The sequence below is a fragment of the Arachis ipaensis genome, chromosome B10 (genome assembly GCF_059453495.1).
Source record: "Arachis ipaensis isolate K30076 ecotype BB chromosome B10, ASM5945349v1, whole genome shotgun sequence".
NCBI lineage: Eukaryota > Viridiplantae > Streptophyta > Magnoliopsida > Fabales > Fabaceae > Arachis > Arachis ipaensis.
Genome location: NC_142435.1, coordinates 30,514,539 through 30,530,928, shown reverse-complemented (window position 1 = coordinate 30,530,928; position 16,390 = coordinate 30,514,539). Strand labels below are relative to the sequence as shown.

The 16,390-nt window shown below is 39.4% G+C and overlaps 1 non-coding gene across 1 annotated transcript; it reads left to right on the top strand.

Moving 5' to 3' along the window:
* Positions 1-566: 566 nt before the first annotated feature.
* Positions 567-674, top strand: LOC148579562 (small nucleolar RNA R71). Its single transcript, XR_015899559.1, has one exon. It is a non-coding gene; the product is annotated as a small nucleolar RNA R71 (small nucleolar RNA).
* The last annotated feature ends 15,716 nt before the right edge of the window (positions 675-16,390 follow it).

Here is a 16,390-nt window from a genome sequence, read left to right as displayed (position 1 = left end):
GATGGATTCTGCTCAGAATTCTCTGCCTGTTGCTGAGTGGATGATGGAAAGGGCTTACTATTGCTAAACCTGTTTCTTCCACCATTATTAAATCCTTGTTGAGGCTTTTGTTGATCCTTCCATAAGAGATTTGGGTGATTTCTCCATGAGGGATTATAGGTGTTTCTATAGGGTTCACCCATGTAATTTACCTCTGCTATTGCAGGGTTCTCAGGATCATAAGCTTATTCCTCAGAAGATGCCTCTTGAGTACTGTTGGATGCAGCTTGCATTCCATTCAGACTCTGAGAAATCATATTGACTTGCTGAGTCAATATTTTGTACTGAGCCAATATGGCATTCAGAGTATCAATTTCAAGAACTCCCTTCTTCATAGGCGTCCCATTACTCACAGGATTCCTTTCAGAAGTATACATGAACTGGTTATTTGCAACCATGTCAATGAGTTCTTGAGCTTCTGCAGGCATTTTCTTTAGGTGAATGGATCTACCTGCAGAATGGTCCAATGACATCTTTGATAGCTCAGACAAACCATCATAGAATATATCCAGGAAGGTCCATTCTGAAAGCATGTCAGAAGGACACTTTTTGGTCAGTTCCTTATATCTCTCCCAAGCTTCATAGAGGGATTCACCTTCCTTCTGTCTGAAGGTTTGGACATCCACTCTAAGCTTACTAAGCTTCTGAGGAGGAAAGACCTTGGCTAAGAAAGCCTTGACCAGCTTATCCCAAGAGTTCAGGCTATCCTTAGGTTGAGAGTCCAACCATACTCTAGCTCTGTCTCTTACAGCAAACGAGAAAAGTATGAGCCTGTAGACCTCGGGATCAACCCCATTGGTCTTAACAGTATCACAGATCTGCAAGAATTCAGTTAAGAACTGAAAATGATCTTCAGATGGAAGTCCATGAAACTTACAGTTCTATTGCATCAGAGAAACTAATTGAGGTTTAAGCTCAAAATTGTTTGTTCCAATTGCAGGGATTGAGATGCTTCTTCCATGTAAATTGGAATTAGGTGTAGTGAAGTCACCAAGCATCCTCCTTGCATTGTTATTATTTTCGGCCATATCTTCTTCTTTTTCGAAAATTTCTGTCAGATTTTCTCCAGAGAGTTGTGCTTTAGCTTCCCTTAGCTTCCTCTTCAGAGTCCTTTCAGGTTCAGGATCAGCTTCAATAAGAATGTTCTTATCCTTGTTCCTGCTCATATGAAAAAGAAGAGAACAGAAAATATGGAATCCTCTATGTCACAGTATAGAGATTCCTTTATGTGAGTGGAAGAAGATAAGAATAGAAGAAGAGAAATTCGAATACTAAGAGGAAGAGAGGGTTCGAATTTTGAGATGAAGAGAAGTGTTAGTAAATAAATAAATAAATAAATAATTAGAAGGAGATGAGAGAGAGAAAATTTCGAAAATTAATTAAATTAAAATTAAAATTTAAAGTTAAAATTTGAAAATTGAAATTAAAATCAAATAAATTAAATCTTTAAAACAATTAATTAATTAAAAAGGAATTTTTTTGAAAAAGAGGGAAGGGATTTTTGAAAATTAGAGAGAGAATTAGTTAGGTAGTTTTGAAAAAGATATGATTGAAACAAAAAGATAAGATTGATTGAAAAAGATTTGAAAATCAATTTAAAAAGATAAGAGGTTAGAAAAGAAGTTAGAAAAGATTTTTAAATTGATTTTGAAAAAGATGTGATTAAAATTTATTTTGAGAAAGATTTGAAAAAGAAATTTAAAAAGATTTGATTTTGAAAATTAAAGTTGATTACTTGACTAACAAGAAACTAAAATTTAAGTTTAAAGATTGAACCTTTCTTAATAGGCAAGTAACAACTTAATATTTTTGAATCAATCACATTAATTGTTGGTATTAAATTCGAAAATATGAAATAGAAATAAGAAAAAGATTTTTGAAAATCAATTTGAAATTTTCGAAAAGTATGAAAGAAAAATGAAAAAAAATTGATTTTTGAAAAAGATTTGAAAAAGATAGAATTTTTAAATTGAAAATTTGATTTGACTCATAAGAAACAACTAGATTTTAAAATTTTTTTGAAAAAGTCAACTCAAATTTTCGAATTTGATGCGAAGAAAAAGGGAAAGATATTTTTTGATTTTTGAATTTTTAATGATGAAAGAGAAAAACACAAAATTGACACAAAACATAGAAATTATGAATCAAAACAACTAATGCATGCAAGAACACTTTGAATGTCAAGATGAACACCAAGAACACTTTGAATGTCAAGATGAACACCAAGAACTTATTTTTGAAAAATTTTCAAGAAAAGAAAACATGCAGGACACCAAACTTAAAAATTTTTATTCTTTAGACATTAATGTTTCAAGAATGCATATGGGAAACAAGAAAAAACACAAAACAAGAAAATATGAAGATCAAACAAGAAGACTGGCCAAGAACAACTTGAAGATCATGAAGAATGCAATGCATGAAATTTTCAAAAATAATTTTTAGAAAATTAAAAAGATGCAATTGACACCAAACTTAAAACTTGACTCTAGACTCAAACAAGAAACACAAAATATATATTTTTTATGATTTTATTAAAAATTTTTTTGATTTTTTGAAAATTTAATTGGGAAAAACGAAAAAGAAGAAATTTTTTTTTGTAGTTTTCGAAAATAAGAAATAAAAAGCTTAAAATTAAAATAAAATTACCTAATCTGAGCAACAAGATAAACCGTCAGTTGTCCAAACTCGAACAATCCCCAGCAACGACGCCAAAAACTTGGTGTGCGAAATCGTGATCATTCCTTCCTTGGTAACGACGCTAAAAACTCAATACGCACGTTCATGTTCTTAATTCTGTTTCACAACTTCGTACAACTAACCAGCAAGTGCACTGGGTCGTCCAAGTAATAAACCTTACATGAGTAAGGGTCGATCCCACGGAGATTGTCGGCTTGAAGCAAGCTATGGTCACCTTGTAAATCTCAGTCAGGCGGATTCAAATGTATTAAGAGATTATAGTGTACTAAAAGATAATTAAAATAGGATAGAGATACTTATGTGATTCATTGGTGAGAATTTCAGATAAGCGTATAGAGATGCTTTCGTCCCTCTGAACCTCTGCTTTCCTGCTGTCTTCATCCAATCATTCCTACTCCTTTCCATGGCAAGCTGTATGTTGGGCATCACCGTTGTCAATGGCTACTTCCCGTCCTCTCAGTGAAAATGGTCCAAGATGCTCTGTCACAACACGGCTATTCATCTGTTGGTTCTCGATCATACTGGAATAGGATCCATTGATCCTTTTGCGTCTGTCATTACGCCCAGCACTCGCGAGTTTTAAGCTCGTCACAGCCATCCCTTCCTAGATCCTACTCGGAATACCACAGATAAGGTTTAGACTTTTCGGATCTCAGGAATGGCCATCCATGGGTTCTAACTTATACCACGAAGACACTAATAACTCGGACTCGTTCTCCTGTATTAGATATCCAAGAGATATCCATTCAATCTAAGGTAGAACGGAAGTGGTTGTCAGGCACGCGTTCATAAGTTGAGAATGATGATGACTGTCACGATCATCACATTCATCATATTGAAGTACGAATGAATATCTTAGAAGCGGAATAAGCTGAATTGAATAGAAAAACAGTAGTACTTTGTATTAATTCATGAGGAACAGCAGAGCTCCACACCTTAATCTATAGTGTGTAGAAACTCTACCGTTGAAAATACATAAGTGATGAAGGTTCAGGCATGGCCGAATGGCCAGCCCCCAAACATGATCTAAAGATGAAACTCTCGATGTAAATACAATAGTAAAAAGTCCTATTTATACTAAACTAGTTACTAGGGTTTACAGAATGAGTAAATGATGCAGAAATCCACTTCCGGGGCCCACTTGGTGTGTGCTTGGGCTGAGCATTGAGCTTTACACGTGTAGAGACTTCTCTTGGAGTTGAACACCAGTTTGTAACCTGTTTCTGGCGTTGAACTCCACTTTGCAACCTGTTTCTGGCGTTTGACTCTAGAATGCAGCATGGAACTGGCGTTGAATGCCAGTTTACGTCGTTTATCCTTAATCAAAGTATAGACTAGTATATATTGCTGGAAAGCCCTGGATGTCTACTTTCCAACGCAATTGAGAGCGAGGCATTTGGAGTTCTGTAGCTCCAGAAAATCCACTTTGAGTGCAGGGAGGTCACAATCCAACAGCATCAGCAGTCCTTTTTCAGCCTGAATAAGATTTTTGCTCAAGTCCCTCAATTTCAGCCAGAAATTACTTGAAATCACAAAAAAACACACAAACTCATAGTAAAGTCCAGAAATGTGAATTTTAATTAAAAACTAATAAAAATATACTAAAAACTAACTAAATCATACTAAAAACTATGTAAAAATAATGCCAAAAAGCGTATAAATTATCCGCTCATCAAAAGGACCAACAGAAGCCTCAACAGGGCTTCAACAACAATAATGGTAGAAGAAATAGGTTTAGCAATAGCAAACCTTTTCTATCATCTTCTCAGCAACAAACAGAGAACTCTGAGCAGAGTCGTTCTGACTTAGCAACCATAGTCTCTAATCTATCTAAGACCACACTAAGTTTCATGAATGAAACAAGATCCTCCATTAGAAATCTGGAGGCACAAGTGGGTCAGCTGAGTAAGAGAATTACTGAAACTCCTCCTAGCACTCTCCCAAGCAATATAGAAGAAAATCCCAAGAGAGAGTGCAAGGCCATAACCATGACCAACATGGCCGAACCTGGAGAGAGTGAGGAGGACGTGCGTCTCAGTGAGAAAAACCTCATGGGACGTCCTCTGAGAAAAAGGGAGTTCCCCTTTGAGAAACCAAAGGAATCTGAGGCTCATACAGAGACCATAGAGATTCCATTAAACTTCCTTCTGCCATTCATGAGCTCTGATGAGTATTCTTCCTCTGAAGAGGATGAAGATATTGCTGAAGAGCAAGTTGCTAAGTACCTTGGAGCAATCATGAAGCTAAATGCCAAGTTATTTGGTAATGAGACTTGGGAGGATAAACCTTCATTGCTCATAAATGAACTGAATGATCCGGTTCAATTGAAATTATCTCAGAAGAGACAGGATCCTAGAAAGTTCTCAATACCTTGTATCATAGGCACCATGACCTTTGAAAAGGCTCTGTGTGACCTGGGGTCAAGTATAAACCTCATGCCCCTCTCTGTAATGGAGAAACTAGGGATCCTTGAGGTGTAAGCTGTAAGAATCTCACTAGAGATGGCAGACAATTCAAGGAAACATGCTTATGGACTTGTAGAGGATGTCTTGGTGAAGGTTGAAGGCCAGTACATCCCTGCTGATTTTATCATCCTGGACACTGGGAAGAATAAGGATGAATCCATCATCCTTGGCAGACCTTTTCTAGCCACAGCAAAAGCTGTGATTGATGTTGACAGAGGAGAGTTGGTCCTTCAAGTGAATGAGGACTACCTTGTGTTTAAGGATCAAGGATCTCCCTCTGTAACCATGGAGAGGAAGCATGAAAAGCTTCTCTCAATGCAGAGTTAAACAGAGCCCCCACATTCAAACTCTAAGTTTGGTGTTGGGAGGCCCCAACCATGCTCTGAATATCTGTGAAGCTCCATGAGAGCTCACTGTCAAGCTATTGACATTAAAGAAGCGCTTATTGGGAGGCAACCCAATCTTTACTTATCTATGTTAAATTTCTATTTTCTATTGTTAATTTTATGTTTTCTTTAGGTTGATGATCATGTGAAGTCACAAAAACAACTGAAAAATCAAAAACAGAATGAAAAATAGCATTAAAAATAGCACACCCTGGAGGATGATCTTACTGGTGTTTAAACGCCAGTAAGGGTAGCAGAATGGGCGTTAAACGCCCAGTCTGGCACCATTCTGGGCGTTTAATGCCAGAAAAGGGCACCAGACTAGCATTTAACGCCAGAAAAGGGCAACAGACTGGCGTTTTAACGCCAGAAAGGGGGCACAAAGCTGGCATTTAACGCCAGGATTGGAAGTCAGAGGGCGTTTACACGCCAGAATGGAGCAGGGATGAGAAATCCTTGACACCTCAGGATCTGTGGACCCCACAGGATCCCCACCCACGTCAACCCCTTCTTCTCTCCTCTTCACACCTTTCCATAATACTCTTCCCCATACACCATTGACCAATCACCTCAATACCACTTTCCCAAACACAACATACACACTACTACCTCCCTTGGCCGAACCACTCACCTCCCTCCAGCTCCTCCATTTCTTTTTCTTCTACTCTTTTCTTTCTTCTTTTGCTCGAGGACGAGCAAACCTTTTAAGTTTGGTGTGGAAAAAGCATTGCTTTTTTTTGTTTTTTTTCTATAACTACTAATGGCACCAAAGGCCGGATAAACCTCTAGAAAGAGAAAAGGGAAGACAATTGCTTCCACATCCGAGTCATGGGAGATGGAGAGATTCATCTCACAAGCCCATCACTAAGAAAAGGATGGAGCAAACAAGAGAGCCCACTCATGGACCTCAACAAGAGCATGAGAAAATTCCTCATCATGAAATCCCTGAGATTCCTCAAGGGATGCACTTTCCTCCACAAAACTATTGGGAGCAAATTAACACCTCCCTAGGAGAGTTAAGTTCCAACATGGGACAACTAAGGGTGGAGCACCAAGAGCATTCCATCCTCCTCAATAAAATTAGAGAAGACCAAAGAGCCATGAGGGAGGAGCAACAAAGGCAAGGAAGAGACATTGAGGAGCTTAAGCACTCCATCAGATCTTCAAGAGGAAGAACAAGCCGCCATCACTAAGGTGGACCCGTTCTTTAACTTCCTTATTCTTATTTTTCTTTTTTTTTTTTCGAAAATTATGCTTTATGTTTTATTTATGTTTGTGTCCTATTACATGATCACTAGTGTCTAAGTGTTTATGCCTTAAAGCTATGAATGTCTTATGAATCCTTCGTCTTTCTTAAATAAAAAATGTTTTCTGAAAAAGAAAAAGAAGTACATGAATTTTGAATTTTAAAATAGTTTAATTATTTTGATGTGGTGGCAATACTTTTTGTTTTCTGAATGAATGCTTGGACAGTGCATGTTTTTTATAGTGAAGTTTATGAATGTTAAAATTGTTGGCTCTTGAAAGAATAATGAAAAAGGAGAAATGTTATTGATAATCTGAAAAATCATAAAATTAATTCTTGAAGCAAGAAAAAGCAGTGACAAGCTTGCAAAAAAAAAAGAAAAAAAAAAAGAAAAAGAAAAAGCAAGTAGAAAAAACCAATAACCCTTTAAACCAAAAGGCAAGGGTAAAATAAAGAGGATCCAAGGCTTTGAGCATTAATGGATAGGAGGACCCACAGGAATAAAACCCTGGCCTAAGCGGCTAAACCAAGCTGTCCCTAACCATGTGCTTGTGGCGTGAAGGTGTCAAGTAAAAGCTTGAGACTGAGCAGTTAAAGTTGTGTTCCAAAGCAAAAAGAGTGTGCTTAAGAGCTTTGGATACCTCTAATTGGGGACTTTAGCAAAGTTGAGTCACAATATGAAAAGGTTCACCCAGTTATGTGTCTGTGGCATTTATGTATCCGGTGGTAATGCTAGAAGACAAAATGCTTAGGGTCACGGCCAAGACTCATAAAGTAACTGTGTTCAAGAATCAACATACTGAACTAGGAGAATCAATAACACTATCTGAATTCTGAGTTCCTATAGATGCCAATCATTCTGAGCTTCAAAGGATAAAGTGAGATGCCAAAACTGTTCAGGAGCAAAAAGCTAATAGCTCCGCTCATCTAATTAAGACTGATCTTCATAGATGTTTTCGGAATTTATTGTATATTCTCTTCTTTTTATCCTATTTTATTTTTAGTTGCTTGGGAACAAGCAACAACTTAAGTTTGGTGTTGTGATGAGCGGATAATTTATACGCTTTTTGGCATTATTTTTAGGTAGTTTTTAGTATGTTTTAGTTACTTTTTATTATATTTTTATTAGTTTTTAAATAAAAATCATATTTCTGGAATTTACTATGAGTTTGTGTGTTTTTTTGTAATTTCAGGTATTTTCTGGCTGAAATTGAGGGACCTGAGCAAAAACCTGATTCAGAGGCTGAAAAAGGACTGCAGATGCTGTTGGATTCTGACCCTGCTGCACTCGAAATAGATTTTCTCAAGCTACAGAAGCTCAATTGGCACGCTCTCAATTGCGTTAAAAAGTAGACATCTTGGGCTTTCCAGAAATATATAAAAGTCCATACTTTGCCTGAATTTTGATAACGCAAACTGGCGTTTAAACACCAACTTTCTACCATATTCTGGCGTTAAATGCCAGAATTGGCATAAAAGCTGGAGTTAAACGCCCAAATTGGCACCAGAGCTGGCGTTTAACTCCAAGAAAAGTCTCTACATGTGAAAGCTTCAATGCTCAGCCCAAACACACTGATACGGGTGGAAATTGGCGAGTTAAGAATGATTATAAAATATGCGTTGCAAGTATAGTTCTCAACCAACCAGAAATCCGCTTTATCAATTTAAAAAGGGTGTCACAGAAATTAAAATAAAAATACTGGGAGTATGAGTCCCAGGTCGTCTCCCAACGAGTTGCAGAAAAGTGTGCTATTTTATTAATCAGATGTTTTCAAAAAAGGTTTGAGTTGAATGACAGAAAATTAAATTAGAGAATTTATATAAATTTAAATAAAAGTCTTGATTGGGAGTTGATTAGTTGGAAGCCCTATTCTTGTTGCAGTACTCTCAAGATTAATTGATAATTGGGGATTATACTGTTTAGTTGTCCCTCACTAAGTAAGGGAAAGTTAAACAAGTTGGAATGCTATTTCTATCCACAAGTTCCAATCCACTCTAGGGAGGATTGGTGTTAGTGACTAGAGAGCAATCCAACAATAAACCCAACTACAATCTCTCTCTTGAGCATCCCAACTTCAAGGGTTTCTTTTAATCAACTCCCCATCAAGTTAGGGGACTACTCGCTCATTGTAAATGTAAAATTCATAACATAAGAAAAGGAATTAAAGAAAGACATAAAAAATAATGATCAAAAGATTAATCAAAAATAAAAGTGATTCTTGTATTAATAAATGCTAAAATAATCCAACAGTAAAATTAAGTAAATTAAGGAACATGGAAGAGTAAGAGACAAGTAAAGAAAACGAACTAGAGTGTCGAAGTCTTGATGAGGCAATAATTCTTCTCAATATCCCAATGCAAAAACAATGAACATAACCAATCCTAAAACTATGAATGTGTAGAGAGAAAACCTAGAGGAGAGGAAAACTAGATATAAAAACTAAAACTATGCGAAATGAATGTTGTTGTTGGTTTCTGCATGTTCTCTGGCTCTAGTCTGCTTTTCTGGGCCGAAAACCGGGTCAAAATAGGACCCAAAATCGCCCCCAGCGATTCTGCAGATTATGCAGATCACGCATGTCACGCGGTCGCGTCATCCATGCGGCCGCGTCATTCGGCTTTCTGCTTTGCCACGCGGTCGCGTCATCCATGCGGCCGCGTCACTGCGATTTCCTCTTCTTTGCGCGGTCGCGTCATCCATGCGACCGCGTCACTTCTCGCTGGTCATCTCCTCAATTTCTTGCGTTCCTTCCATTTTTGCAAGCTTCCTCTCCAATCTCCAACTCATTCATGCCCTGTAAAGCCTGAAACACTTAACACACAAATCACGGCATCGAATGGAATAAAGGAGAAATAAAATACATAATTAAAGTCCCTAGGAAGCAAGTTTTCAATCATACGATAACTTTAGGAAGGAATTATAAATGCATGCTTATTTAATGAATAAGTGGATAAAGATCATGATAAAACCACACAATTAAACACAATATAAACCATAAAATAGTGGTTTATCACACACACCAAGTGGGCCCGAAAGTGGATTTCTGCATCATTTACTTATTTTTGTAAACCCTAGGCTACTAGTTCATTATAAATAGGACCTTTTACTATTGTATTTTTATCTTTAGATCATTTTTGAGACTATCTTTTGATCTCTTGATCACGTTTAGAGGGCTGGCCATTCGGCCATGCCTGGACCTTCATCACTTATGTATTTTTAACGGTGGAGTTTCTACACCCCATAGATTAAGGTGTGGAGCTCTTCTGTTCCTCATGAATTAATGCAAAGTACTATTGTTTTTCTATTCAATTCAAGCTTATTCTTATTCTAAGATATTCACTCGAACTTCAACCTGATGAATGTGATGATCCGTGACACTCATCATCATTCTCACCTATGAACGCGTGCCTGAAAATCACTTCCGTTCTATCTGCACTGGCTTAAGTGTGTATCTCTTAGCCTCCTGGTTCACGACGCATGGTTGCCTCTCCTGACAACAGAGCCTTTCATTCCGTGAGATCAGAGTCTTCGTGGTATAAGCTAGAATCAATTGGCAGCATTCTTGAGATCCGGAAAGTCTAAACTTTGTCTGTGGTATTTCGAGTAGGATCTGGGATGGGATGACAGTGACGAGCTTCAAACTCGCGAGTGTTGGGCGTAGTGATAGATGCAAAAGGATCATTGGATCCTATTCCAACATGAGTGAGAACCGACAGATGATTAGCCCTACGTAATCCGTAGCTGGACCATTTTCACTGAGAGGACGGACGGTAGCCATTGACAACGGTGATCCCCCAACACACAGCTTGCCATGGAAGGGAGTATGCATGATTGGATGAAGGCAATAGGAAAGCAGAGGTTCAGAAGCAATAAGCATCTCCATACGCTTATCTGAAATCCTACCAATGAATTATATAAGTGCTTCTATCTTTATTTTATGTTTTAATTATATTTTAATTATCAAACTCATGAACATTTGAATCCGCCTGACTGAGATTTACAAGGATGACCATAGCTTGCTTCAAACCGACAATCTCCGTGGGATCGACCCTTACTCACGTAAGGTATTACTTGGACGACCCAGTGCACTTGTTGGTTAGCTGCACGGAGTTATGAGAAAGTGTGAGAGCACGATTTCGTGTACCACTTTTGTAGACATAGTTGGTATAAACCCTCAAGTTTGTGAGCACCATATTTTTCTAGAAGAGGGAGCCAAGCCTATCCGTCAACCTCAAAGGCGGTTGAACCCCACAATTCTGGAAGTTGTGAAGAAGGAAGTGACCCGACTACTTGAAGCCGACATTATCTATCCAATCTCGGATAGTGAGTGGGTTAGTCCAGTACAAGTGGTTCTGAAGAAGTCCGGCGTCACAATAGTGAAGAATGAGAATGGGGAACTCATGACTACAAGGGTGCAGAATTCTTAGAGAGTGTGCATCGACTACAGGCGCTTGAACTTGGCAACTCGCAAGGATCACTATCCACTACCTTTCATCAATCAAATGCTTGATCGCCTGTTAGGTAAATCACACTATTTTTTTAGATGGTTATACTGGTTATTTTCAGATCCATATTGCTCCAGAAGATCAGGAGAAAACAACTTTTACATGCCCCTTTGGAACGTATGCATATAAAAGAATGCCTTTTGGTTTATTGATGCACCAGCTACGTTTCAAAGGTGCATGATGAGTATATTTTCGGATCTTCTCGAGCATTGTATGGAAGTATTTATGGATGACTTTAGTGTCTATGGTGATTCTTTCGATCTTTGTTTAGATAATCTTGCTAGAGTATTAGAAAGATGTGCTAGTTCAAACCTTGTGCTTAATTTTGAAAAATGTCATTTTATGGTAAAGCAAGGTATTGTTCTAGACCATGTTGTTTCTAATACTGGGAAATCTGTTGATCTTACAAAGGTTAATATTATTTCGGATTTATCTTACCCCTCCTCTATGAGGGAAGTCCGTTCTTTTCTTGGTCATGCAGGTTTCTACCGGCATTTTATCAAGGACTTCAGTAAGGTTGCACTACCCCTTTCCCGTCTGCTGCGGAAATACGTAGAGTTTGACTTGAGTGAAGACTACATGGAATCATTTGACAAGCTGAAGATTGCCTTGACCCAAGGTCCTATTGTGAGAGGGTCTGACTGGAGTAGGCCATTCAAGATTATGTGTGACGCATCTAACTATGCGGTAGGAGCAGCGCTGGCTCAGCGCGAAGGTATGGATCCCTATATTATTGCTTATGCTTCTAAAACTTTAGATGGTTCCCAGTCTAATTATACTACCACTGAAAAGAAACTTTTAGCCATTGTTTTTACGTTGGATAAATTTCGGGCTTATTTACTTAGAACCAAAGTGGTATCATATTCAGACCATGCGGCTTTGAAATACTTGCTAGCTAAGAAAGAATCTAAACCAAGGTTAATCCGTTGGATATTGTTATTGCAAGAGTTTGATTTAGAGATCAAAGATAGGAGTGGTTCCCAAAATTTGGTGGCAGACCACTTGAGTCGCCTAGAACATATTAAAAGTGACTCCACTCCTATCAATGATGCATTTCCACTTGATCGCTTGCAAGAAATATCTGAGGTGGTTCCTTGGTATGCACCCATAGCTAATTATTTGGTTAGTCGCACCTTTCCTCCAAATTTTTCTAAACATCAAAAGGACAAGCTCAAGAGTAAGTCCAAGCATTACATATGGGATGACCCATGTTTATGGAGATGTAGTGCTGATAAAATAATTAGAAGGTGTGTTCCACAATCCGAAATCCAGTCAATTTTAGAGGCATGCCACTCTTTTGAGAGTGGTGGACACTTTGGTCCTCAAAGAACTGCAAGAAAAATTTTAGACTGTAAATTTTGGTGGCCCACACTTTTAAGAATGCTAATCTTTTCTATGACTCTTGCCACCAATGCCAAAGGTTTAAAAACATATCCAAGAGGGATGAGATGCCCAACAACTCATGTTGTTTTGTGAAATTTTTTGTTTGGGGTATTGACTTCATGGGTCCATTTCCAAACTCAAATGGTTTCTTATATATTTTGTTAGCTGTTGATTATGTTTCTAAATGGGTGAAAGCAATTCCTACCCATACTGATGATGCTAACGTGGTTGTTTCTTTTGTTAGGAATAATATTATTTGTCGCTTTGTACGAGCAATCATGAGTGATCAAGGCTCTCATTTTTGTAACAGAAGAATGACAGGTTTGATGAAAAAACATGGCATCATTCACAAGGTGGCGATGGCTTACCATCCCCAAACAAATGGGCAAGACGAGGTGTCTAATAGAGAGGTCAAGTGCATACTCGAGAAGATTGTTAAACCTCATAGAAGGGACTAGAGCTCTAGGCTTGGAGATGCGCTATGGGCTTATCGGACAACTTACAAGACACTCATCGGCATGAGTCCGTTCTGCCTAGTCTACGAAAAGGCTTGTCACCTTCTGGTAAAGGTGGAACACAAAGCTTACTAGGTGTCAAGGAATGCAGCTCGGGATTGGGAGGAGCTGGAATTGAAAGAAAATTACAACTGGAGGAATTGGAGTGCCTTCGGCTAGAAACGTATGAAAACTCAAGGCTCTACAAAGAAAAGGTGAAGGCGATACACGATAAGAACATCAAGAGAAGAGAGTTTAGAGCTGGGAATCAAGTCCTTCTCAACAACTCAAGGTTGAGGTTAATGCTGGGCAAACTGAGGTCAAGGTAGGATGGACCCTACATGGTGGAGAAGGTTGAGCCGTATGGAGTTGTCCACCTAAGTCACCCCTCAAGCCTTACCTTCTTCAAAGTTAATGGACACCGCTTAAAGCTTTATCATGGGCAAAAGTGAAGATTAACAAGGAGCTGGAGTTCTTCCTCTTGAAGGATCCAGCAAAAGAAGAGAACTGACCCTATGGACCGTCCAACTTAAGGACGTTAAAGAAAAGTGTTAGGTAGGAGACAACCCACCATGGTATGATCTTCCTTTTTTTATAGTTCTATTTTATTTATTCGCTTATATTTGTTTCATTAAGTGTCTTTGTTAATTTTCCCATAAGCATGTCTCCCTTTTGGTCTAAGTTATGTTTAAAAAAAAAGAAAAGCATCCCACGCGTAAGCGTTATCGACGCGCACACGTCATAAGGGGTACTGGCGCTCTTTGGTACAAAAACTTAAGAGTAGTGCTTGAACTGTCCGGAAGGGGTGCCTGGCGCACAACTCACCCCACGCGTACGCGTGACCGACGTGCATGCGTCACCAGGCATTTCGTCCTTCCACGCGTGTACGTGAGCGACGCGTACGGGTCGTACCTCAAATCGGCGTACTCCAAGCCAAAAACCCGAGAGTTATGCCGGTACTATGCTGGAATCGTACGTCTGGCATGACGAGTGGTCACGCGTACGCGTGACCGACGCTTACGCGTCACTGAATTTTCTGCTTATCCACATGTACGCATGGATGACGCGCACACGTCATAAGTGCCGCATCACTTAAATCAGCGCGCCGCCCCTGCTGCAATAAATTCTTCTCTCCTTCAAATCATAATTCTTCTTCATTCTTCTTCTTTCTTTCTTTCTACTTCTTCCTTCTTTCTTTCCCCCTCCACCACCACCGTCGGACCACCAGCGTCAACCACCACCTCCGACAGCTCCAATTTCCTTTCCTTTTTTTTTTCTCTTCCTACCCATCTTCTCTCATTTTTACTCCCATTTACCTCCCTCTTTTCATCTTCTTTTCAAGGTTTCTTTTCTTACTTTCTTCTACTCTTTAATTCTTCTTTTGTTTCTTGCATTTGAATATTTTAATTATTTCTAAGTGCATGATAGTTTTGTTATTCGTAATTTCTTTTTAATTCCTTTTTCTTCTTGCATTTTTGTTTTGGAGTTGGAATATCATTTGGTGGATTATTTTGATGCTTGGGCTATTCTTCTCATGCTTTATAATTGCATGCCTCTATCCCTCTTGTATATAGTGTTAGTAACATGCCTTCATGATTTTAATTGATATCTTACTTGCATGTTGTAGCTACCATGTATGTAAGGCACTTTCTTCTTTGGCATTCAATATCACTTGCACTTTCCTAATTCTTATGTTTAGCTCTCTATATTTAATATTCCTTCTTTTTCTTCCTTTTTCAGGAGGGCCATCAAGAGAGGAAAAGAGAAGGCTTCTAACAAGACACCGGCGAAGAAGGGAACTAAAAGAGCAATGGATAAGGCGCAACCATCCTCAAAGGTCAAGCCACCTACTAAGCAGGTGAAGAAGACCATCGGAGTCGATGAAGCGGAGAAGGAATTTCCCGTACCGGACTCCGCACGATTCACTAACCACTATTGTGAGTGGATGTTCCCCGTCTTAGTAGAGAGAAACTACCACGATGAGCACCTCCTCATTCTTCTAGAGCACTTCGTTGAATTTGTGGTGCCCCGCATTAAAAGGAGACAGTGGGGATTCTTAAAGAGGCAGCCGCGAGAAGCTAATCTCTCATGGGTAGTTGAATTCTACGCCAACTATCACTCGCCTACCCTTCAGTTAGTCTTTGTGTGCCAAAAGCAAGTCCATATCTTAGAAGGTGCCATTCAGAAAGTACTTGATCTTTTACCTATTCCAGATGGGATGGATTCCTATCAAGAGGCACAGCTTGAGTGCCAGACATTCCAATTTGACTGGAACCTCGTCCACAAAGTCATCGCCCAACCCAGAAGCGAGTGGAACTATGGGCAATACCTGACTAGACCCAAGAGCATCTTCGCCTAGGACCTCACTATGGAGGCTCGAGTGTGGGCACAGATCATGTCCCATTACATCTTTTCGAGTACTCATGAGTCCACTTTTACTGTCTACATGGCCGTTCTTTTCTGGTGCATCCTCACAGAGAAACCTCTCAACTTGCCACGACGGATCCGACAAGCTATGGGCCGAGTGCAAATAGCGGGCAACCTACCGTTTTCCACATTGATTATGAACTTGGTTTCTACAGCGGGAGTTTCATCTCGGGCTGGGGATGTAAAGACCATGATTCCTAGGGCTGACGAATTTGTCCCGAATGGAAAATATATCAGGCCTCCAGCGCCACCTGTGAGTCGGATTGAAGACCGATCCTTCGACGCCCCTTCATCCTCTACTCCACCATCATCGCCACCACATGCACCACCACTATCCACCCACCAGTTGTTACTTGAGCTCATCGAGAAGGTAGACTGGCAAGGCTAGCGAATTGAGCAGATGGAGAGACGTAACAAGCACCGCTATGACTACTTGAAGGAGCTCATTGGGTGTTCTAACCCACCTATGGAGGAACCCGACACCTCGAACTCTGCTTCCATTGATGGCGACGCGAGCAATCAAGATATGGACATGGAGGCACCCTTGTCCCCCCATCATTTAGCCATTGGATGTGGCGATCCTAGACCCACCTTGCGGATCACTGATGGCACGGAGGACCGTACCAAGCATTAAGTGTGGTGAGGTCGGTAACTGACTCCCGAAGGTAACAACTCTCTCTCAACACTAGTATTTTAATTTTCTTTTGTTAGATAGGATAACTTGCATGAGTAGTTAGTTGCTTGCAT